General features: G+C 34.5%; 1 protein-coding gene across 8 annotated transcripts in view; it reads left to right on the top strand.

Annotated features, from left to right (window-relative positions):
• Positions 1–13476, top strand: part of Bcas3 (BCAS3 microtubule associated cell migration factor) — a 564794-nt gene that overhangs the window by 276836 nt on the left and 274482 nt on the right. The gene's annotated exons all lie outside the window — the stretch shown is intronic.

Genomic DNA, 13476 nt, shown 5'->3' with positions numbered 1-13476 from the left:
CCAATTGTTATCTTTGGAGATAACAATCCAGTTATGGAAGACCCAATAGTTGTTAGTATTCTCTTCATGACAAGAATTAATATATTAACTGGATTATAGCACCGTTTGACAAATTGCTTACTAAATACATCAAAATTGATTGGGCATTCTGTATTTGAATTGACAAATGGCTGCATTAAGAGAAGGAGGGAAATCCATTAATTATAACTGCTCTCAACTATAGGAAATGTAATCATATAAATATAGATTTTACTAAAACAAAAATCTTTTCTTCAGAGTAGTGTTGCTTATATGTGTATCTGCACCTCTTTACCATTAATAGAACAGCTGCTCTTAGCTACTGTCCCTTACATAATTAAAAAAAAAAATCTGCTGTGTAAGAGCCATGCATCTAGTACTTCTGACTGCATTACAGGTTTTTAAATATTCCAGAAAACACCAGGGAAATCCTGCAGCTCAGCCTTTCTGCTCAGTTTTCATTAGTACCTCTACCTGTCCATCTTGTGCTCATGTATTCACACTTTCTCAGATACCCTTTACAAATCTGTGACTGTCCCAGTGTAACCGTATACATGGCAGGATCTTTACCTGGGAAATGAGGACTCTGGACATGAATGCTTCTGCCTTCCTTACCACTGTTACTTTGGATCAGTCATTACTTTCTATGCCTCGCTTTCCTCATCTTTATAATTAAGGGATTACAAATCCTTTTCAACTTTCAGATTTTGGGTGATCTGTACACTAGAATCTCATAACTTGTCTTGAAATGTGAAAATTAAGAACAAAGGCATGCTCAAAGAAGAAAACAAGCAGCTTATATGACAGAATTTTTTAACCCTCTGGGTGCTCTACCACTGAGCCACATCCCCAGCTCTATTTTTTATTTTGAGACAGAGTCTCACCAAGTTGCTGAGGCTGGCCTAGAACTTGCAATCCTCCTGCCTCAACTTTCCAAGTTGATGGAATTACAGGTGTGCACCGCTGCAGTTGGCTAGACACCCAAATCTAAAGATTATCCTTGTTACTATTCTTCCTTCATATTTTTATGTAGAGACAGGATTTTTAAAATTTTATTATTAATTCCTGGTTATAAAATAAAGGAGACAAAGGAAACCCTTCTATTCCTTATAGAAAAAGTATGTTTGATAAACATTTTTAAACAACCCTTTTGTACTAATCTTTATTTCTAGGAATACCTGGTAGAAATTCCTTCTTCAAAATTAAAGTATAGGGCCTGGGATATAATTCAGTGGGAGAGTGTGTTCTTAGCATGCATGAGGCTGTAGGGTTCAATCTCCAACTCTGGAAAATAAAATCAATGCATATATTACTTTGGTTTTTTTCTATCCTTTTCTGTACTTTCTGTCTTTAATAATAGTCTTTTGTCTTATTAGGTATCCAGGATTAAACTCAGGGATGCTTAACCACTAGGTCACATCCTAAACTCTTTTTTTATATTTTTTTTTATTTTGAGATAGGGTCTCACTAAGTTGCTTAGGGCCTTGCTAAGTTGCTGGGACTGGCTTTGAACTTGCCATCCTGCTTCAGCCTCCTGAGCCTCCTGGCATGCACATCTGCACCTGTCTGTAATATTATGTCTTTATACTGCAACCTCTTTTAACCCACCAATTATCAAGGCTACATACTTAACATATTATTTTTGTTCCTTGAATTCAGATGATTTGTTTCATTTGTCAAATGGTTTAATCTTGTCCTGATGGTGTGTAAGCTTTCAACCTTCCTGAGTTTTGTTGGGGGGGGGAGTGGTAGTATGATCTTTCTTATTAAAAATAACCAACACAGTGATCAAGCCATAAGAGAGGTGGTATAATGTCATAAATTTTCTCCCTACAATTTGAATCTGTTCTTATTGTTGTCTATGACAAGAGACTTTTAACCATGTGGTTTTGTGGAACTTTTTGGAGAGATAAAAAAAGTGTACTGCTTTCATGCCCTTCATACCATAAGTTTCCTGCTTTTTCTATTGTGCTTTCACTGTATTTTTATGAGCACATGAAGAACATCATCCATAACCACCTGCATGTGGTACGGGGTCTGGAGTCTGGGCTGAGATTTTATAGGGAATTTTGGGGGCTACTGGTGTTTTCTGCTGCCTTTCCTGCTCTTTTCCAGGCACTAATGATCCATCAGTGGTTATATCATATTCATATTTAAGGGTGAAGCCAACTAAAATGATAGGTTTTAACTGCTTAGGGATATAAAGAATGTAACATAATTATGGGCCAATGTATTTTGTTGTTGCTTTCACTCTTTGTTATATTTCCTTGAATGACTAAATCTTCCTTATATTGTGACTTCAGGTTGAAGTTAAATTTTCTCCTTTAAAATTTTTTTTTGTTGTAGATGTACACAATACCTTTATTTTATTTATTTATTTTTATGTGTGCTGAGGATGGAACCCAGTCCCTCAACATGTGCCATGCAAGTGCTGTACCACTGAGCTACACCCCTAGCCCATTTTTTTGATCACATTGTATATAGTATGTCTGGTCTGCATACATAGATGTGTATTAAAATAAGAGAAAACTCTCTGTAATAGGTAGTGAAGTGATGAATTGCCAGTTTTACTTAGTTTTAAGAATATGGTCTTTGGAGTCTGCAGTCCTAAATTTAAATTTCATTTTGATTACTTGGTAATGTGGGTGACTCTGAGCAAATAACCTTCCTAGACTTCTGTTTCCTTTCAAATCAGAATAACATCTACCTTGCAAGATCATCATCAGATTAAACGAGATCATTCATCCAAAAACTTCATCCAATAGGTTGGATGGAAAATATACTCCCTGAAGAAGAGCCATTGCTTGTTAAGTGGTGGTTGTAGGACAAGTGTCTTCTTTCTCCTTTGAAGTCTTTCTTGCCTTGCACTTCCAAGTATGGCTCTGTTTTCTATGCATGTTCAAAACTATGGAAAGAAATTTTACTTTGAAATTCTTATTTATCCATGCAAATTCAGATTTTCTTTTAGATCATTTTCTTTGAGCATCTTCATTCCCCTAATAATTTATTAGTAATGAGTTTTTTTTCCTTGATGTTCAGTATATCCTCAAAGACTAACCCTCTAGAAGTCCTCTTTTCTTCCTCTCCTCCTCCTCCTCCTCCTCCTCCTTTTGATAGTTGCCTTGAGACTCTCACTGTTTTCCCAAAAAAGATAATAGTCTTAACATTAAATCTTCTGAAATGGGGCTGAGGCTGTAACTCAGTGGTAGTGTGCTTGCCTTGCACGTGTGAGGTACTGGGTTCGATCCTTAGAACCACATAAAAATAAATAAAAATAAAATAAAGGAATTGTGTCCTTCTACAACTAAAAAATATTTTTAAAAACTTCTGAGATGGCAGGGTGATATTTGATTTTATGAGATTATTATTGCAATCACTATTTCAGTGAGTGAGGCGGATGAAAAGGACTTTTATTTTTCACTCCATATTCTTTGAAGTTTACAATTAATACATATTCATATCATATTGATAGTTCATTTTCCAAAAAATATTTTTTTAAAAAAAATTTTAAAGGCATGAAGGAAGAGGGAAATAAATTAGTGAGAGAGGAATCATGAAAATGATAGAAGGGCTAGATGAAGGGCACCCTCAATTTGTTATAGAAAATAGAAATGAAATGTCCTATAGCAAAGGAAGTATAAATATTAACATGGGTGGCTCATATTAGTGTTCTGGGGGAAAACATTATTTTAGAAAAATATTAGTATGATTCATTTCAATTATGGCTCACTGAATAGTCCTGAATATTTCACATTTTTCATACCCCAACCAAGAAGAGGTGATTCTATCAGTTTACAGAACAAGAAATGTTGGTTCATTTTTTTCCCACACATTCACAAAACAGTTTTTATTTTATTTTCCATAATAAATTTTCATTTATTATGAAAATTTCATTTCATAATAAATAATTCGTATTTCATAATAAATAATTTTCATTTATTATGAAATTTTGGAAATGTTCAAACATACACAAAGTACAGTGAATTGTGTAAAATTCAGTTTTTGTTTCTTCTATTTTTCTTCAAAATTTTTTTTGTTTGTGTGGGACAACAAAGTATTATAAGCCACCCACTATAATGTCTTTAATATTTCCATATGCATGTATGAAGACTTTAGAAAACGTAAATAACATACATTTACATAATAAACAGATGAGGCAGTAGCAGTGATTTGGGGAGATAACTCTTTCCAGTAGTTTGACATTGTGCAGCACTAGAGGAAGACCCAACCTTGGAAAATGCTCTCTTCCTTTGGGGAAGCTAGAGGGGAAATACCTGCAGTGGTTGTGAGTTAGTATTCGCTGTCTCATTCCTACCCAATAGTTTGGGTTCTGTGAACTTTCTGATATATTTAGAGTCAAAATAAGGAGCACATCTTGGATCCTTAATGGTTGTTTGTAAAGATTTTAAATTATGTTCCTATGTATAGGTTGAAATTGTCGGTGTCTTCCAGGTCTAAAAGCTTTTATCTCTCCATGCCAAGAAAACTTTGCCTCTTTTGCTTAGGCAAGAGAAAATCTGCATTTAATTCTTCCTGGCTTATAATAACTTGGATTTTCCTAGTATAGTAGTAGATAATAAATAAGTGAAGCATAGAAATAGTTGTGTTAACTCTTCGCAAAAAAAAATTACTTTGGCCATTTTTACATTTGTAGACAACTCCTTTTCAGGCTCATTTTAGAGGTAACTTGATTAAACATAATTTAAAATTGAAAAACAGTGATTCTTTACAGTATCAGTTCAAAGTACCTTCTACATACTCGTTACTCATCTTGGTTTCTTATAGAGAATGCTGTATTTTTAAAAGTGTTCTTTGAATTTAGAATGGAGAATTGATTATTCCTGAAAGAAACGTGTCTTACATACAGGTTAGGTTAATTGGCTGTGAGAGTACTGTTGCCACCATTGAAGGCTACACCTGTGATTCTACATAGATTTTTTTTTTAGACTTGGATGCTTTTAGCTTCTAATGAGTAGTCATTCCCCTCAGCAGAAACCCTCTGTGATATGTTTCTACCATCAATAAAACTGGTCTTATACTTGGTAATTGTGTATGTAAAAATCATGGTAAGTGGATATATATGGAATGTTGCATGTGAGGTAGCACCCTCTCTTTAGGGGAAAAAAAATCACTGAACCTAATCAAATAGGAGGAGGACATGCTGAAATAAATGATAAGGTCAGCTTTTTTTCATGCATCACCTTTAGTCATCCCTTAATGTGCATTTGATTTCCTTAATTTCATTTTGTGACTATGGCCTTACTGACTTATATCAGTTGTTGTGTTCTTATCCCACACTTTTATTAAATATAAATTGGGTACAGGTACATAAGATGCACAGTTGAAAAGGTATCAAAGTATATTCAGTGGAAAATAAGTCGTCATCCCCTCCCCAGTGGTGATTGGTATTATTAAGGTCTTGTATTATGCACATCTGTGAAGGTTAGCTGTAATAAGAATGATTTTGTGGTTAGACTTACAAATATAGGAAGATTATGTAAACTGTGGTAAGTCAAAGATTTTTTCCATAAGCTCCAAGGATGATACTATGCAGTTAGGATACCCTTCCCCTGCCCCCCCCCCCCAAAAAAAAAAGTCAAGATGGACTTACTTTTCTGTTTTTTTCTACTGCTGTTGATTTAATGTGGCTATGTTGTAGTTGTACTGTTAGCAAGTGGTAGTAGTAGATATATTAAGTGGCATTTTTGTATAGTCTTCCAGGCAAATGAACCCCAACTTGACTTTAGTTGCAAATGTTTTCAAGGGATTGCCATTGTTCAGTTCTTAGGAATATGTTGGGGCACTTTGACATTTTTTGCTCAGTGGGGTTGCTTAACTGGTTGGTAACACAAACTCTCTGTTCTCTGTTCTTTATTTTATAAGATATTTACTGTCCTACTTAGAAGTGTAACTAACTTGTGAGCTCTGCAATGCTAGGGCTCCATGTATGGCTTGCTCAGATACTGAATGTCCAATGAACAGAAGGAATATCAAGTGAAGGCCCTCAGCTTGTGTCTTCTGTGGCAGCACTGTGATACTCTGAGCATAAGGAACTGGAGGTTGGGGAGGGGAGTGTAGGATGCACCCTGAGTTGTCAGTTCTTCAGGGAAATCTGTTCTCTCAGACAATGAGGATATGTCATTTTCCTACTTATGTATTGCCTGTGACTGTTCTTCTGGGAACATGGAATAAAAGGAAAGTGAAACCAGAGATGTACAATAACTGACTGTTAGAAAACTTTAATAATTAATTAGAGAACATCTATGGTACCACAGGGTCAGGGCACAAGGAAGATCATTGATCTGTTTAATATATAACGTAGGTAAAGCTTGTTCCCTGTTCTGTTATCTTAACACGTAAGTTGTGACCCTGGTAGAAGGAATGGCTGCTAATGAGCAGAAGAGCCAGTGATACTTAATTATGATTTCTATAAATGGGGGTGAATTCTAATAGTATCCCCCATTTTGGTCATTTCCATTTTTTTTCTCCAAAAGAATGAGAATATCACCTCATTTGGGTATGTTGTTTTTAACCTGAGAGCTCCCCCCCCCAAGTCATTAACAAGTCTTTAATTTTTCCACTTTGATAGGTATGAAACAACTTGTTTAAATTTGTAAATCTCTCATTACTACCATTTACATGCATTAGTTGACTGATGTACTCCCTTATCTGTGATTTGCTAATTCATGAGGACCTGCTTTATCCATTGGACTATTTGGTTTTGGAGTCTTTAAGAAGCAAATTTTGGTTTTTGTACTAAGAAACTACATTCCCCAGCAGAATTTTATCCTCACATCCTGAATGCTTTCTGATCAGAAACAGAGTTTGGTAAAGAGCTCTCTTTTGTTGTATGACTGCTATATAAATTCTGTTTTTAATAAGAACCCAAAATATATTGAAGTTTGTCCTTGAATAAGAGTTTATCACTGTTGGCCTCTGGGTGAACTTTGAGCCCAAGCTGTTTCATTCATGGCAGCATGATGTCATTTAACTCACAAATTTCTCTGTTGCTAGAAAAATAATGTTGTTTCCTTAAATAACCTAAAGGACTGAAAAATGCTGTCACAACATTACTCACTTCTCAGGTCTTCACTTAAGGCTCTAGTGTGGTAGGAGTTTTATTGTTTGCAGAGGAAGCAGGAGGTTATTGCAGAGAGTAGGGAAAAATGAAAACTCTCTGGTCCTGAATCTGAAGAATATGTTATCCTATCTCCCATATGAAACTCGGCTGCTAGGATGACCCTGCTCACACTCCTTCAAGTAAGAGTCTTTATGTACCTCTTTGATTCTCCATTTATAAATTTAGAAATTTATAGTGTGAGTTTGGAATTTATAAATGAATTTACTCTTATTTATAAATCAGTATGAATTTGCGAATTAAAAGATTGTAAGTTTCATTTTAAATCTACACATGCAGCATATGAACATATTTTAGGTTTTCAACATAACCTTAAAACAAAGAGCTATACAACTCTCTCACTTATAAAACTTGGTACCATTTGGGTCAGCAGTTTTAGCCTTACTTGAGAAGCAGGTTTCTCTGATATCAGAAGCACTGCAATTAATAATAAGGAGTAGGACAACTTCTTGACATCTGTGAGAATTTAAAGATTGGCATTTACCAGCAGTTGTAACTGATCAACTGTGACCTCTAAAGCTTCCAGAGTCACAGCCAAAGTGAGTTTACACTGGAACCTCATGGATTCTAGGGATGGATAGAACAGAACCAGAGTTTGCCTTGTTTCATAAATAAGCACTTATTAGTTTTTAGTATTAAGCTTTGTGTTTGTGTGAAGAGGATGCCTATAACCTGTACGTGGCTATTAGTTTTTAATAGATGTATTGGCAATTCTTTGTCATTGCTTTGAACCAAAGAATGTTAGATAACAGATTTTTTTTTTTAATTCTTAAAGCAATGCCTATATCCCATTAACTTCATTTTTAGGAAGACTGATTTTCTTTCCTGAATATTTAAAATCAAAACCAAATATCCTAAATCTAGGTATCTTCCCTAATATTAAGTGTATTTAATTCATATATTTAATTTTATTTATTGGTGCATTATAATTATGCATAATAGTAGGATTCATTATGTATTATTCATACATGCACATAATTTAATCAGTCTCATTCCTCAATACCTTCACTTTTCCTCCCATCCACCCTCCTCCTGATCTGCCTCTGCCCTTTACTGATATCCCCTGAATTATCCCTTGAATTATTATTATTATTGTTATTACCATCATCATCACTATTTATTAGTGCATTATAATTTTATATACTTGCAGGATTCATTATGGTATATTTGTACACAAACAGTATAATTTGTAGATTTCATTCCTTAGTACTTTATTAATGATGTACTTCAGTTTTTGAGAGCTAATTGTTTCTTTATGGGTATTTAGAAAGAATTTGATTCCGTGAAATTGAGGTATGCTTTCATTGTTTTGGAGAAAAAATGAAAATGACAAGAGGTTTAAATTTTTTAAGGACTAGTAATGACTCATTCTTGCAACTCTGGTTCAAACTCATGTATCTTTTTTTTTTTTTTTTTTTGCAGTGCTGGGATTTGAACCCAGGGTCTTATGCTTGCGAGGCAAGCACTCTACCAGCTGAGCTATATCCCTAGCCCAAACTCATGTATCTTAACCAGTGTTAAAGAGGTGGATATTTAAAGAAACTTAATGTTCTCCACTTAGATGTCTTTTAATACAATACTATGATGCATTGAGTAATTATTATTTGCATAGCCTATTATTTTGTACCTCTAGTTAACAGTATGCAAAACAATACTTTTTACTTTCTCAAACTCATAAATACCTTATTTTCTATGGTGCAATTTTTAAAAAAATTCTATATGCATTTCTTGTTATGGTATATTACAGAAGACATCTAAAAAACCAGAAACAGAATTCTCCATAATTTTTTATAAAGATTTGGAAAGTTACATTTCTTTCTGGAATTTTGAGAATTTTATTACATGAAATTCAGATTTAGTGACATTTAGGGAAACATTTAATTTTTCTCTTCACAATCCTATTTATGTTATTCCATTGATTTCAAAGCATATTGGGCTTAGATTAGCAGGACCAATTTGCAAAAGCCATCCCTGAAGCAGATTTATTTTTGTTTTCTTTACACATAAACACATATGAAAAGTTACAAATTATATACACAGCAATACACACATACATGCATATACCCATTTATCACTGCAAGACAGCAAAATACACATAGTGATTTTTTTTTAGCTCTTGTTTACTCACTATAAGCATCATTTGCTTTCCTGAGCACACAGTGTAAACAGTCTGTTCCCAGTTACCTCATGACGATCCTGCATCCTGCCCTTGCTTGTTGATCTCTGTTTATCAAATGCCTACTGGCAGTACTTTTAGAGATACATTCTAAAGTAAATTGATGGTATATCCTTTTTAGGTAGGTGGATAAGGTGTATTTTACATTACTGTACTGAAGGTAGGGATAGAACACAGCAAGATTTACATCTCAAAATTTGATATTCCTTTCTTGTACCAAGGTAATTAATTATCTATGAATAGTTGATAAAGGTACATAAAAATACTATTTTCTTTAGGTAGCTGCTATGTGTCTTGCTCCATTGTTCATGGGTTTTCAAGATTCATAAGTATTTTTCTTTATATAGACTTTAAAATTCTCTTTTATATCTACTTATTAGAAATGTGGGAAAAAATAATCTCAATCAATTATATTCCCTTCCAAAATTGTGTCTAAATTCTAAAGCACTTACAGAGTATAATAGTATGAGGTAAGGGATTAGGGGACATTTTATCCTAGTTGTCACTACTGAGATGTTCCAGTTCCCAATGAGCTCACTGGTCTCTGCAGTATCCATTCTTGTTTCTACTTCAAATCCTGTCAGTTCTCTGGAGTGTGTCTGTGTTACTCTTATACACATAGGAAACATTCTCACCTAAGCCAGGGCAAGCATTGTGAGGGTCACTGCTGAGGCTGTGCTGCACACCTTGTATACACCTTGTATGTGTGGATCTCTTGGTAGTTCCTTAGACTCAAGAATGAAGGTGCAGTTTTTCACAGCTGTTGGGCCATGAAACGCCTGAATTGTCATTCTGTTCTTCCTTGGGGACCCTCTATTCCTTACTTTCTATCTCAGACACTCTTGCTCCAGTGTTAGGGTAATCATTTCCCAATAATTGGATGGTTTGAGAGGATGCAAGCTCTGCTCTTAAACATACTTTCTCTTAATCATTTTTCTTCTTATAGGTTCAAAGTTATCAATTATTTTTTTTCCCTGTGATCTGTTGTATTATTCTTTTCCCAAGGTATAAAATTTTCTTCCTATGTAGATTGGGGGAAATATTTAAATATAAATATATGTAGGGGAGAAGGGAAGGATATTTATTGGATGTTGAAAAGTACTTTCCCTCTGAACTTATATTCTTATATTGCCCATTTTTGATGGCTTCAAAACATTCTTAATTAGAAAACTAGTGAACAAAAGGCATAGAAACCCTTCTTACAGTCTCTATTTAGGAGTTTGGGATTCAGATTTATGATACTATTTCTTAGATATATATTTGGAATATTACTGCTTCCTTTGGAAGCAGATGAGAACAAAGAGGATCCTCCCCTCTCCTCCTCCTCCTCCTCCCCTCCCCCATCTCCTCTCACTGGAGGAAATTCCAAACATACACAAAACTAGATAACAATAGTGTAATAAACTTCCCTGTATCTATCATCTAACTTCAATACCAGTCAAATCATGGCTAGTTTTTTTCAGTCTATAATTCTACTCACCATCTCTACCCCTGTCGCTGGGTTATTTTGAAGCTAATTCCAGATCATTTTATCCCCATTTGGATGATGGATAAATAAGCGTTCAACCATTCTGGTGCCATTACTTAGTCCAGAATGCAAAACTCCAACCATATACTCACAATACTTATTGAATACTTATTCTGTGACAGGTACTAGTCTAGGCTTAATACATGTAGAACACAGCATACACTTTTAGAGAATTTCATTAGATACTAATTACATACCCATGGCACAATTTCTCACTTTTACTTAGAGCTTTTTAATGTCATTTTGTTACATTACTCTAGTTTTACTTAAAAAAAAAAAAAAAAAAAGAAGAAGAAAAGAAAAAGAATGTGGATGTGGTGGCACACACAAATAATCCTAGTGACTCAGGAGGCTAAGGTAGGAGGATTGCAAGTTCAAGGCCAGCCTCAGCAAGTTAGGAAGGCCTTAAGCAACTTAGCAAGACCCTGTCTCAAATAAAAAGGACTAAAGATGTGGCTAAATGGTAAAACTCCCCTGTTTTAAATCTCCGGTGCCCCGCCCAAAATAAAAGCCCTTTACCACTGGCCTCTCCCCAGCCCCTCGTCTTCTATTGACAACCTTATTCATCCCCCTCAACCACAATGGCATATCAGTTCTTACTAAAATATTCCCATTATATTTCATCATCAGAAATCTTTGTACTTGATCTTGCCATTGTAATAGTTTGCCCTCAGATATCTGCATGACTTACTCCCTCCTTTAAAAATCTTCTCTGCTCACCTGCTTCCCAAAGCACATTGTATACTTGGTATTTGTCAATGTTCAACTTTTTGACTAATTACTCAAACTTTGGGGATTTAAGGGATCCTCTTTTTCTATCTTTATTAATAATTTAATATCAAATACATTTATTATAAAATTGATTTGTGAAGAACTCAACCTTTTGAAAACATCAGTTGACTCATATTCTTTGTAATATATGCCAAAATTATTTCTCTAAGAATGCTTAAATAATAATTGATAATTATTATGACATTCTCTGTCTTATGATACCATTTTCCATCACAAGAATGAAGGTGTATATGAAGGTGTATCCCTTTATGGTCTTTTATGTTTCATGCCAAACCCCAGCTTGCCTCTCAGTTATAAAATTATGATTTTGAAAAAGCAGCAGCTAGCAAGCAGTTTTAATTATCACAGATCTTCATTTCACCACTGTATACCTCTGTTGAGTAACTGACTGAACTCAGTCCCATTTCTCTTCTCATAGGGAGTTAAGATAACCTTTTGGTGAGCATGTGTCTTTTAAAATCTTGCCCTAGGTTATACTGCATGTTCTTCATTTGTATCTGTTTCACTAAGATTTAGTTCTAAATACCTTGTTCTGTCAAGATTGCATTAAGATTGACGTTCTCCTTTACTGCTCATGAAAGTGTATAACTTTCTGAAAATATGTAGGAAGAAATTTTAAAACATTCACATCCTCTGATTTCATTTTTAGGAAACTAGCCTAAGAAAATTTTGGCTGTACATATATGTACTGCATCACCACATGGTGCAAATGAGATTGTTTTCTGTTTCTTGTTCTTTTTTATTTCATCCTTGTTTCTTTAATGCTCTTCTACTTTTCTTCCTACTGTCCCTGGCTCACCTTTTAATTTTGTTCATTGCTTTATTACTTGATTTTTCAGAGTATCAAGATTATACATGGGAGTAGCGGGTATATTGGTATATCTTTGCACTTTCAGCTCTATTTTAATGTGAACCTAAAACAGCTCTAAACAAAATGAAGTCCATTTAGAGATGGATGGCTAGAATAAGCGAGTGGACCTTCCAAAGAAAAGGTTAAGATTTGGGAGGGTAAAATACTTGATTCATTATAGCAACTCAATAAATGTTTATCGGATGTTTTTCTGTTTCCACTATGCAAATGTTCTCTTTGTAGGAGAAAGCAGATGGTAGTGTGACTATCTTACCAAGTAAGAATCAGGGAAATACTGAAATATCCAAGAAAGTGAAATATTGGGTAAATAAAAAAAATTTAGCAACTGTGAAAGTGTTTTCAATTACATTTATATTTTATGCCCACCATTTATTTGATACTATTGAGTAGGCTCTTTTAAAGAAAAAAAAATGTTTTCTGTTATACTGGGTATTGTACCTGGGATTATTTTAGCACTGAACTACATTCCCAACCCTTAAGAAAATATATATTATTATTATTTTTTTAAATTTTGAGACAGTTCTCACTTGCTAAGCTGCTGAGACTGGCCTCAAACTTGTGATCTTCCTACCTCAGCCTCCCAAATTGCTGGGATTTACAGGCATGTACCAGCTTGTCTGACTCTTCTAAAATTTTTTTTATTTATTTATTTTTTTGCAGTGCTGGGGATCGAACCCAGGGCCCTGTGCTTGTAAGGCAAGCACTTTACCAACTGAGCTATCTCCCCAGCCCAAAAATTGTTAATATAATTTGCTAGTGAATAGATTTGTTACTATTCCTCAATGCATTTTGGTATTAATATGAAGTTAGTTGCTTAGTTTATAGTGATAAGATATCATTACTAAGTTTCTGAAATGTTTTGTTTTATTTTGTTTTTTGAGTCTGGAATCTTGTCTCAGCCTTGTGGACTTCAGTGATCCTCCTGCCTTAGCCTCCCAAAGAGCTAGAACTGC

This window comes from Sciurus carolinensis, chromosome 3 (assembly GCF_902686445.1).
Source record: "Sciurus carolinensis chromosome 3, mSciCar1.2, whole genome shotgun sequence".
NCBI lineage: Eukaryota > Metazoa > Chordata > Mammalia > Rodentia > Sciuridae > Sciurus > Sciurus carolinensis.
The sequence above is the reverse complement of the archived record's forward strand: the minus strand, read 5'-3'. Positions and strand labels throughout refer to the sequence as shown.